The sequence below is a fragment of the Anas acuta genome, chromosome 3, assembly GCF_963932015.1.
Source record: "Anas acuta chromosome 3, bAnaAcu1.1, whole genome shotgun sequence".
In the NCBI taxonomy this organism is placed as follows: Eukaryota; Metazoa; Chordata; class Aves; order Anseriformes; family Anatidae; genus Anas; species Anas acuta.
In genome coordinates this window covers 71,660,280-71,672,597 of record NC_088981.1, presented here as the reverse complement: position 1 = coordinate 71,672,597, position 12,318 = coordinate 71,660,280, and the positions used below count along the sequence as shown (strand labels likewise).

General features: G+C 46.9%; 1 protein-coding gene across 2 annotated transcripts in view; it reads left to right on the top strand.

Moving 5' to 3' along the window:
• Positions 1-8,353, top strand: part of SOBP (sine oculis binding protein homolog) — a 94,517-nt gene extending 86,164 nt beyond the window's left edge. For both annotated transcript variants that reach the window (XM_068677771.1, XM_068677770.1), the window contains one exon: positions 6,974-8,353. The gene's annotated coding sequence lies outside the window, so the exon portion shown is untranslated. The remainder of the gene's footprint in view (positions 1-6,973) is intronic.
• Positions 8,354-12,318: the final 3,965 nt, after the last annotated feature.

Here is a 12,318-nt window from a genome sequence, read left to right as displayed (position 1 = left end):
CTGGCTGCTAGGGCACACTGCTGGCTCATGTTCAAGTTCTGCTGACCAGAATCATCAGATCTCAAGTGCTAACATTCCTCTCATTTAAGTCAATGCAAAACAAATTTGGCAGGATTCAAAAGTGTGAGGTGTAAAATGGGCATCGGGGGAGGCTCAGGCTTGCCATCAGTGTGTTCTTGTGCTGTTAGCTACCAAAGCCAGTGATGTATGGAAAGTTTATGAGGAAAAAAAGTACAATTCGTGGTTAAATATAGAGTATATAACAACAAAGATCACAGTAAGGATGGTGGTTGTGAAAGAGCTGGACGTAATCAAGCAGTGAGCAGTAGAGTTTAAGAAAAAAAATATGAATTTCTGTTCAAAAAGCTATGGGAGAATCAAGAAAAGCAGAAGCACAGCTGCTTGAGCAAGAAATCAGGAGGAAATCAAGATCATGCCAAGCAAGATTTTCTTAATCATTATTTATTTTCAGATTACTTGCTGAGTCCCTCCTTGTCTATTTTTTAGGTCTCCTATGGCAAAACAGGGAAGTTCAGCACATTGCTGGGTGTCTCCATCAATTGAGGCCTCACAGCTGAGCCTTACCTGAGCTGTGACCTTAACATGTTTACACTGTCTTGATAAGGAGCTGCATTTCACTCCGGGGACCAGAGGTTGTGTTTGGAAGTGTGTGCGATCATCTCATGAGAGACGTGAATCAAAGCAAACTCCAGCATTTTACAAAACCCTCACATACTCAGCATTTGCTTCTGCCATGAAATTAACAGCTAATTAAATGCCTGGGCTTGATCCTGTGAAGTATTTGGTGCACTCAGCTCTTGGTGCCCCTAATGAAAGCTGAAGGCTCTCAGCACGCTACAGAATGAGGTTCTGTCTCTGACTCATTTGCATGGCTTTCCTTCCCCAGACACGATTCTGGTATTTGAAAAGAATGGGATTCCTGTACAACATGTGTCTCAATTTGTAACGATATCCTCCCTGCAGCTGGCTTGCTTTTCCAAGTGTTTCTGAAGCATTACTGTCTTCAATTTGAGCCAACCTCCAACAACAAATTATCTAGAGGCAAAGAGGCTGAGCTGTGCTCGCGGAGAGGACACCCCCAGCCTCTGCTGCACTGCCTCTTCCAGCCCTGGGTTTGGACTTCAGGCTGTGTAATGCAATCATCTCCTATGGAAGCACACACTTCCCTCCACCTCCTCCCCCCTGCACCCCCCAAAAAATAAAAAAAAAATTAGGGACTGGGTAGTGCAGAATAAAACAACTATCGAGTTGCGACCTCTCTGGAAAGATCTGCATCCCATCATCGGCCGATTGATATTTAAACCTATGGTTAGAGCAATTTTTAGCGATTCATTTGGAGGCCACGTGGTAAAATGCAGGACTTGGTGTCATTATGATCCGCTGCCTGCTTATGCTCCAAATATTTATAAGCTTTCGTGAACCACTTGCACTGCCACTTCTAAGTTTCTTACTCAAAGGGGGGAAAAAAAAATTTAAAAAAAATACACTTTTCCACAGGAATTCTCCAATTGAGAGATGCTGGAAGGCTCGTGTAAAAGAAAAGATGAGGTCACTGCAGATTTGAATTCTGACCCTATCTTTCAAAGTACAATTAAAATGTCACTTCTGTTTTCTTTGAAGCAGCTTACCAATTATTGCTGGACGAGTTACCTCGGTGGCGGAAATGTTTCTGTTTCCCTGGGGTTGAGGAGGAGGTGGGGAACAGGTAAAATCTGAAACACCGGTTGGGTCTGACACAGTTTGTTGGGTGGCCAGCAGTGCTGGGGACAGGAGATGCCCTGGGGTGCCTGGCACTGCACTGGGGTGGATGGCAGCTCTCTCCCACTTGCTCCTGCTGTGTTCTGGGCAAGTTTTTCGGTGTTTTGGATACCTGAGCACTCCCCTCTTGCCCTTGGGTGAGCTCTTGCTTAGGCTGAAAAGAGTCAGGATGGGGCCATGAAAATCAGGGGGAAATCTGCAGCATCTCCGTGCTGTGTGATACAGCTCCCCACCCGGCCTCACCTATGCCCAGCAGCTCTGCCACCCCCAGGACAGGCTGCTGTTCCTGCACCCAGGTCCTGCTGCTGGTTGGCACTGAATTCTTGATTTCTCTCCCATCACCATGTCCCTGGTCCTGCCCCAGCGTGGCAGCCCTGACCCCACAGATATCCATGTCCTGGGTAGGGATGGTCAGAGGGGTCATTCATGGGAAACACTGATTGCTTCCTGGTAGGGGAGGCCAACACATTTCACTAAAATGATGCTTCTGAAAAAAAAATGAATGGCATTTCAGATGAAAACGTCAGGTCCAGGTGTAAACCAGGTGAGGAGGACTCTCACAGAGAGGTATAGGGCTGTTGCTTGGCAAGACCCACTCCTACCCTTCATCCTCCTACATGCTGCTACCCACAGTTAATCTGCTTTTTTTTTTTTTTTCTGGTTATTTATCTGGTTTTACTGGAGCGCTCGGCTTGGATAAGAAAATTGAGAAGCACCTTAGAATAGCCAAAAGCCTGGTGGTTTGGACCCACGCACGGGAGGCTGCTGAAATTCAAGTTTAAGTTTCTATTCTGAGTTAGGCAAACTCAGAGACTTAAAGAAGGGTTATCACATCACTGTGGTTGCTTGTTTTCAGGAAAGGAGAGGAGAAAGTGTCTGGATTTGGTTTTCCTTCATTTTTTTTTTTTTAATAGTTTTTTCTTTTTAACTTTATATGAAGAAAATATTTACAGAGGTTCTGGGGAAATTGCTGCTATGAGTAGTAGAAAGTGGTGTAGGTGACTGGTATGGAAGGATGATGATGGCAAGGAAACCTGACGGCAGCACTGATGCTGAAACGTGGGGAATCGAGCCCAAATGTTCAGTTTAGCCCACCAAGACTGGTATCTCCCTCTACCCACCTTGGCTGGTGGATAGAGAGGCTCTCCCCGGGTATGTTTTGGAGCATCTAAGGTAGCACCTGCTCTGGAGCACCTCTGGGTTTGGGAAGGAGGACAAGGACACTGGTGATGTGGAAACAGAAGGTGAAGATGCTGGAGGAGGAGCTCCTGGTGAGCTCTTTTTTACCTAGGAATACACAGACCTGATGGGGAGAGGATGTGCCATTTTAAACTGCTAAGTTTAGGGAATCCTGATTCCAGTGGCTATGAAAAAGAGCTGTGTGCTTGCCCAGACCAAGACTGTGCTCCCATTTTGGGGAAGGTTTGGAATGATTGTCACCAATGTGGCAGAGGGCCGGATTTCTGTCTCATCTCTCCTGAGTGCCACCAGCTGCCTCGTGAATTCAGGAGAGTGGAGCCGACATCTGCTTGGTCACTCTCAGGGTCTCTCCACTGTGGTGATTCCTTTGCTTCCTCTTTTTAAGATGTGTGTTTCATCTAGGCTGTGCAGTAGTATAAAAGACCCTGGAACTGGATTTCCTACATTTCCTTGCTACTTCACAAGGGCATGGTGACATCCATCCCTGTTCCTAATGTCACAGGCTAGTTTGAGGGTTCAATTCAACATACTTTGAATTAGTTTGGTGAGAGAAGATACTCGATGTGCCAGCAAGGGCCAAACGTAGACAACGTAGAGAAATTTCCCTGGAGGCTTTTCAAGGAGTAGGTGCCGGGAAGCAGGAGCCAGTACATAGCAGGCCTTCTGCTACCCCCAAAATCAAGGGATGGTGCGTAAGGAGTTGAGCTGTTCTTCCATTCGTGCTAGAGGCCTCCCCGGACTTCCCCGACTTTTGCAATGTGGCATCCCTTCAGTTAGTTCATGGAAAGATAAATCATCAGCTATTCAAAGGGGAAGGCTTTAATGAAGAAGCTTGAACTGCTTTAAGAATTGCTAAAAAAAAAAAAAAAAAAAAGAATAAATTATAGAACTATTACAAGTAACAGATGACTCCAGAGTGTTTCCAGGGCTGAGCTTGCTCCCATGCTGACTTTAGCTGCACTCTTGTGGTTTATTTTCAGAGCAGTTTCCCTGAGAAAATAATTGCAGCGCCTTTTCTCCAAGGCCATGCATGTCCCAGATGAACTAGGCCTCTTCTAGCACATCAACATTCATTGTCCGGGTGAATTAACTGCTGTGCTAAATGACGGAAACTCTGCCACACCAGCCCACATCAACGGCTGCCTCACCCCTCCCCACCCAGCCTCTATTTTTTTCCTGAACAATATTATGCGGGTCTGGGGACAGAAATGTTCAATGGAGCACAGAATGAGGGGGGGAGCACAAATGGAAAAAGGCTCTGTGAGTGTACGTGTGTGTGTGCAAAGCCGTGTCAGTGGCATGGTCCTCAGAGGAGGTGGGACATGATGGAAGTGGCTCTCTGGCTGCTGTCACTGCCTGCAGGAGCGTGCTGCCGGCGTGGCCTTCCTACTTGTTCTCCTTCTGTCCTCTTTTCCATAAGGCCTTTGAGGTTAGGACTACACCTCTGACTTCTGGTGGTTTTCCATCCCCAGGTCAACACCATCCTGCTTAGTGTGCAAAACCCAGTGTGTCCACCTCAGGGCAACTCACATAAGCTCAACTCCATGCCTTTATAATTACCAAAAAATTGTCTTTTGTAGCTGACACAATCTTTCTATCTGATCAGCACTCTCTGCTGTGTGTTGGGTGCAAGTTCAACTGGGGTGAAGAGCATATGTTTCTCTCCTAAAAAGTAATTTGTTTTGGGGGGGGGGAGAGATATAAATAGCTGATTTTATTGTGCTGGTCATGCACTCTGGTGTTGGCACGAGGTGTAAAGCATCTGACTGTGAAGTGGTGATGACTAGTATGTTCTCGTTTCTTTATAAAACTCTGCATGCGATGCCTGATATGGATTTTTGTTCTGTCACTTGATTGCCATGAAGATGCATTCATCGAACACAATGACTGTCACGTGAACCAATCAATAGGGAAGATGCTGCTCCAAGCTGCACTCTATCTGCAGGAGGGGAAGACAGACAGGCCTTAAAAAGCCAGCTGACTGCTCCAAGCAGAAAGCATCGAGGACTCAGGAACATCTTCATGCCCTCCTTCCCAAACCGCTTATCACCCTGCACTATGCCTTGCCATTTGAGACTGATTAGTGCGGGATGGAAATCTGTTTTCACTGATGCATGTTAAGAAAGGAACAGGCAAAATACCTGACGTGCAGAGTGAGGGTTCATAGAGAGGCTGCAAATTTTGTGTTCTCTGCTTCCCTTTTTAGTTAATCTCCGAGCACGATTTCAAGCCAAAAAGTGACAGAAAGCAGTAATGTGCTTTATGGGGAGTACTCAGGAAGTGGATACATCCCAGTGCTCAGTCTAGTCCTTCTCCTCATCACTCTGTGCACAGAGCTGCACATCCCTCTGGGCACAGTGCCCTAAAGCCCAAGTGTTATTCCTTAACCTAGATCTAGTGGTCTCCGTGCTCTGGGAGTTTATGCTGGTCAACACAAAGTGCCTTCCAGCCTCTGCTTTGAGAAGGGAGGAGATTTGGCAGGGGAATACAGGCACCGTGATGAGAGGAGTCAGTGTGAAAGGGAGATCAGGGAGCAGTCTCAGAAGGAAAATGTGACCCAGCACCAACATTTAGGCTGATAGTACTTGAGTTTCAGTCTGAGGCTTTAGGGAACAGCGGATCCCATCCAAGGTGACAGAAACCAAAGCAACCTTTGTAGAGAAAGAAGACAGTTCCTGCAAACAGTCTGTGTGGTCAAGTGACGAGGGAAGCAGGAGAAGAGGCCATGGCATGTTACCCAGTACCCCTAGATAAACCAAGCCATGAGGAATTTAAAACCACAGTGTTGTTGTTGTTAGCTCCGTTAGACTGATAAGGAGATGATTTTTTTTAAACATTATTCCAAAGATCTTCATGGTCTTGGCCTTCACCACTGGCAATGCTTAGATTATTTTAGGGGAGCTATCAGGCAGCTTTCTGAAGGGCTCAAGTCCATGAAGTAGTGTTTGCTCCACTGTTGTTCACCCAGTCAAAGCACCAGCTGGCTTCACAAGGGGTTGTCTGAATAACTGCTGGGGGATGTGTCCCCTTCATGTCCTAAATGAATGAGGACCAAGGAGATCATGGGGGCTTCAGACCGACCTCCCTCACCCCAGCTGGGTTTTGCTGTCTTGAGCATGTCCCAGTGACCGACCCCCCGTGGGTGCAGACCCTTTCCCTAGCCCCCAGCCTGACCCTCCCCTGTCCCAGCTCCATGCCGTCCCCTCGGGTCCTGGCGCTGTCCCCAGAGAGCAGAGCTCAGCGCCTGCCCCTCCGCTCCCCTCCTGAGGGAGCTGCAGGCCGCCATGAGGCCTCCCCTCAGCCTGCTCTGCTCGGGGCTGAGCACACCAAGAAGGCAGAAGGGAAACCCCATTTGTTATTTGGGGGGCCCTAGGTAAAATATCAGCCCAGCTCCCTGCCACTTGGAGTGCACTACAGACAGCTTTAAAAGCACGGGAAGAATTGGAATAAGCTGCAGTTTTAATGTTTGAAGTGCTGTTTTCATCTGCCTTGAAAGCATTGGGGGAAATCTGGATGTCTGGGAGGCATGCAGGTCTAATGGCAAAACAAGTGAGCTGCAAGGCAGGCTCTGTTCCCCGTCCCATCGCCATCCCTGGTCCAAATGTGTTTTCCTCCTCCAAGTCCACTTCCCTACCTGTGCAGAGCAGACAGTGATACCTCCAGGTTCTGTAAAGCACAGTGAGATCTACTACATTACCGTGAGGTATTATTATTATTCACCCGTGATCTTGTAGGATGAAACGAGCTCTACAAAACCCAGAGAATGGACTATTATTATATCAATTTACAGCTTTTTATCGCAGGGATTTCTGCATCCTCCCTTCCAGCCACCTCACTGCGAGGGCAGCATCACATACCGATGGCCCTTGCAGCGAGAGGCAGAGCTAAGGTGGAAGCGGTGGGGCTGTGTGAGCTCAGGCAATGCCCACCCCGCCTGTGATGAATCCCATCCCATCCCACTGGCACTGACCCTCTCTCCTCTTCTGCTTCGCAGGAATGCTCACCGACAGGGTACCTTGCATGGAGAAAGGGAGCAGAGCAAACCACGTCACTCCACTGAATGACACCAGCTGGTCCGCTCACCATCCCCTCTGGCTAAAAGTCAAGCAAATAAAGCAGCTTCCCATCACGACGTCCCTCCGAGGAAGCCTCAGTCCCACGGGTGCCTTTGACCCAGAAGACAGCACATCATGGACCCACACAGTGTGCTCAGCATTCCTGCGACCACCCCCTCTTCTCCTCCAAGGAACGCTTTCTCCTCTTGGTTTCTTGCTGCGGGGATTTTTCACCCTGGTTTCAAAAACCACATGGACCAACATAGGTACTTTTTCCCTCCCTGACTTCAAAGTTCAGATATTTGAGACTGGACAGTGATATGGATTTTTTTTTTTTTTTTTCGAAAAACTGCTGTGGTTTTGCTGCTACACTAAGAATCGTGATTTGCATTGTATGGTTTTGGACCTATTCAAGTTTTGATGGGGGAAAGGGGTAATACTGGAGTAGCAACGCTTCAGAGTCATCTCTGTCCTACCCATGATGCACTTTTAAATGAAGAGTTAGAATATTTTATTGGCTAATATACTTTCCTTGTTATTTTTACAAAGGCCACCTTTATCCTTTCTAATGCCATATTTTCAGTGTTACACTTTTATGGCTTTTAATTTTTGATTTGACAGATGTAAGAAGCAGCATGAATAGTTTATACTGTGGTTTTTCAGAGACTGAATGCCAAGAGAACTCAGTAAATGTTTATTCTTCTCAGCTTTCTCTTTAAATTCCCCTAAATAGCGCCCCATTTGGGAACAGAGCAAGAGTGTTGAACTAAAGACCAAAATTCCCTCAAGGTGTAAAATAATCTGAGGGGAATATTTGCTGGGCGTCACGAAAGACTTGGATGAAATTTCAACCCTGATGGTTTTCAGTGATCCAGGAAGGCAGTGAGACAATCTCTCCATATGCATAGCCCTTTCATGATAATTAGAATGGTATGGACAAACCAATGAAAACAAGGGTAAAGTGAGAAAGATCCCCCATGATTCTGTTTCACTGTTTGCTTTCTCCTGTCATGGTTAAGAGAAATGTGCAATTCGATCCTCAATCAGTGGGTGGAGGATAACAGGGTAGAATTTACTTGTGTGCACTTGTACAGTTGTAGCCAAGAGTCCAAAAGTACACTAGAGCATGTTATACTGGCACTGAATTGGTAAGAGAGTCGTGGAGTATCCCATTCTGACAAATACAAGAAAAAACAAAAACAAAAACAAAACAAAACAAAAAAGAAACAAAACAAAACAAAAAAGCAACAAAAAAACTAAAAAAATCCACACAAAAAAGTACAAAAAAATAAAAAACTAAAAAAAAAACAAAAAAAAAATCAGATCACCTTGTGATTCAGTGTAACTGTTTACTAACTCGAATAAAGCAATTGTTCACTCTCGAGTGTTCAGAGCACACCTTTTCTATAAGGCTGCTGCGGGGAAGTGAGGAGCAATTTGCAGGAGCAGTGTCTCTGATGGTTTCAGCGGTGCTGGGAGCAGGGGATCCGAGTCAGTTGAACCAGAGCCTTGTAGCGATGGTGCACTATGAGCACTATGTATATACTGTATTTCTATATTTTCCTTTGTACAGATTCACTTAAGTCAAGCTACTGTTTTACAGGTGCTCCTTATTTATTAGAGCTGTGAAAGCTTGGAAAACACACCGGGCGAGCAAGCTCGCTTTTTAAAAAAAAAAAAAAAAAAAAAAAAAAAAAAAGGGGGCAGGGGGGGAATCCAACAGCTCCTGAGTCTAGGGAGAGAGTTCAAAGAGGTACTGATGAAACATCTTCAAGAGAGCAAGAAACTGAAGCACCCTCAGTGTGCTCTGCTTTCCTTTTGGGCTTGCAACAATTTTCTCTCTCCCTGACTGGTGTCAGATTTATTAAAACAAAATAAATCTCCAAGAAAAAAAAATGCACTTAAATGTGCTGTTGTTTATTATTATTATTTTCTTTTTTTTCTTTTTTTTTTTTTGGTGCATGCAGTTATTCACTCCTCTACCTGCCTGATCCCAGATCAAACAAAATTCACTCTGAAGTCTCAGAAACATATGCAGAAGTGTTCCTGGGGTCTGTGTCTATGTCCCTTCCAGTTTTGCTCCTCTCTCATCATCTCTCGGCTTCTGCAGTGTTCCAGGTGTGGGGAAAACAAACAAACAAACAAACAAAATACCAAACACCAATGCACTTAGCAGTGCAGGGTTAGGCCCTGATCTTACAGAAGAGTCCCATACGGATGCTCTGGCTGCAGCTCTGCTCATTTCAGGGGGATTTGTGCAAATTTGCTCACACCCGTGCATATGGGGCCGGTGTATGGAGTGTGCTCCGTGTGCCTTTTGTAAGGAGGGAGGGTTTTTTAATGCATCAGCTCCCCCTGAAATCAAGCCTAGGCTCTTCCAAGCACCAAACTCCTCCCAAATGCCCCCAAACTCTGCAACAGCAACGTATTTGCAGGCCCCGAGCTGCCTTGCAGAAGGCTGTTTGCTTCCCAGCTCTTGGCCGGCGCTGCTGATGGAGGAGGTTGAGATGTCCGGTGAGCTCCGTAACTTTCTGACTGATTTCATTACCCGCTCATGTAAGGAAAACAACAACAGCATAAGCAAGCCTGCTTGGAAGGGCGTGCAGAGCAGAGCTTGTCTTCCTAGTAAACAGCTTGCTACATCTCTATTTATTCATCTGAACTTGGCTGTAAAATGAAGGCCGTGTGTATTGATTTTGCTTTTGTCAGTGGTCCAGAATTGTTAGCACACATTTTCACTCCTCTGAAAAACAACAGACTCTTTAGAGAAATCTTTCTCTCTCGTGAGCCGCTTTTTCCAGAAATGGAATCAGCTTGTCAAAAACCATAAAGGGGTAGAGAAAGCAACCTAGGCTGAAGCTGGCTGCGTGCGTTTCATCTGATCGCAAACTTACCTGAGCTTTCCTGAGAATTTGCCTGCATTGTGCTTTTCGAACGACTTCCCCCAGAACCCAGAATCTGAACGCCTGACTCCGTTGAATCAGTTCATTGTTTGCTATTTTAAAAATATCTACAGCTGCGTATCTGTGGAGAAATCTCCAAGTACACATAAACCTTCAGCGAAATGCGGACCAAATGGTATGATACATTATGCAAAAGAAACCTGCTTTATTTTGTAGGCCAAATCCGTCCCTTGCATAATGCCAACAAAACGAGTGGAATTACACAAAGGATGTGAGAAGGTCCCTTGCAATTAACAGGAGCCCAGCAAAGGGATGCAGAACGCTGCTCGCTCACTGCTGACATTATTTATTGTGGACTAAGACATAATGATCGAGCCAAGCCTTTTCCTGGAGAACTCACCACCAAGGAGCCAAAGAAAATCCCAGTGCACGGGGAGATACACGGGAAGGTTCCTGCCTGCAGCAGGAACGGCTCCAGCTATTGCACACGTGCAGTTTGCAGGCACAGAGGCCGTGCTCGTGAGCAGAGGAGGCAGCTTTGCCTCAGGTCCCCAGCAGCCAGCCTTGTGTGCCTCCCCTCCTGCTGCTGGGCAGAGGGGGAGCGTGCTGCAAGCAAGCCGCCCCGGTCCTTCTGCTGGCACTGAATTCTTGCTGTCAGCGGGAGTCTTGCCCTTGCGATAAGAGGGGGTCTGCATGCTGCAAACACTGCATTAATTACCCCTGGTGTTGTCTTAGATGGGTTTGAGGGCTTCATTTTTTTTATTTTTTTTTTCCCGAGCTGCTACACACTTCAGTGTGTGGTTAACCCAATTCTGTGAATAAGAAGGTCCCATAAAAATGAAAGGATTTAATGCTTTTTCCGTGCTAAATGATGGAAATAAATTTGCTTTGTTCAAATAGGCACCCCATGCCAAATTCGCAAGGATGCTTGTCCAAGTCCGATATCCCATTCTGAGGCCCTTATTTGGACACCCAAATCAACACTCAGCCAAACACATGCACGAGGCATTTCAGTGCCATTTGGAGTGTCCATATATAGAACTGGATGCCCTAACTTCATTGCCTTTGTTTTAAAAATAGGCCTGGAATATGTAAAGGCATCATTTAATAACAACTATGACAAACACGCGGTGCTCGAACTCGGAGCAGATTCGCCCGTGCCGGTCGGCACAGGTTGCTTCCCCTGGAGCAGCTCTGGATTTAGAGGTTGGATTCAGCAAAGAGGCAGCCCTTGGGCTGCTCTGCTTTCCCCTCCCACCCCAACCTGGCTCTGTTTGGGATCTGGGAGGCCAGGAATGAGGAACTGGGGCAGCAGCCACATGCTGAGAGTCATGAAGGAGTCAGAAGTGGAGCTGAATCTGCTCCATACTGACTGCTCAGACGTCTCGAGCTTGATGTTTGCACCTCCGAGATGGGGGTCTCCAACACAGGGCTGCTCCTCAGCCTTTTTTTGGCCAAGTCAAGGCCTGTCAGGACTCCAACTTCAGTGATACTGTGAGAAACTGGCCGAGCCACCAGGCAAAAAAGAGTAACTTAGGCCGCCGACTTTCTCTTTCCTTGAAGCTGTTCCCCGGTGTCTCTCCCTACCAGCTGGAGCAGGTGAGTGTCCCAGCCACTTCCCTGCTGCTCTCCTGAAACAGTTTTCCAAGAAAGGTGTTGAGAGAGTCCCTCACCCATCCCCACGTCCCAGGCCATGACTGATGAGCTATAATCTCTCCAAGCCTGCCCACCGGGACACGGGATGTAGCGTTTTGGGGGCAGTCGGGAGCATCCCTCTGTCTAGCTTATGGGTATCTCTGTAGGAACAAGCATAAGCCCTGGATGCTGGGGATTGCTGGCGGCTGCGTGCCTGCTGGAAAGCTCCGAGGGGATGATTTACGGCAGGGTCAGGTAGGGGAGCTGACACAAAAGGGTCGGTGAGGCCGGGTGCCAGGCCGCAGGCTGCTCGTCGGGCGGCATCCAGGGAGAGAAGGGGGAGCGTGAGTCGAATTCCTTAATAACGTGAATTAGAAAATCATTTCCTGTGTTAGGGGTTAGGAAAGAGAGTGAAGGACCCAGAGATCTTCCAAACAGAAAACAGCTTTTGTTAAGGCTTTTGGCCTAAGGAGTTTGGGGGGGGGTGGGGTGGGAAGGGAAAGTGCTGGCACATTTTTGGCTCGAAGCCTCAGACAACATATTTTTTATTCTAGTCTTTATTTTTCAAAATAAAACCATCGCAAGGCAGCGACAAAGAGGGGGGAAAGAGGATGGAATTAGGGGAATCATACCCGAGTATTTCCCCCTTCTTTCTGTTCCTGCCATTGTTGCACAGTGTCTCCTTTATCATATACAGTAGCTGGATTAACCCAAAAGGCTGGGAATGCAACACGATCCTTTTACAC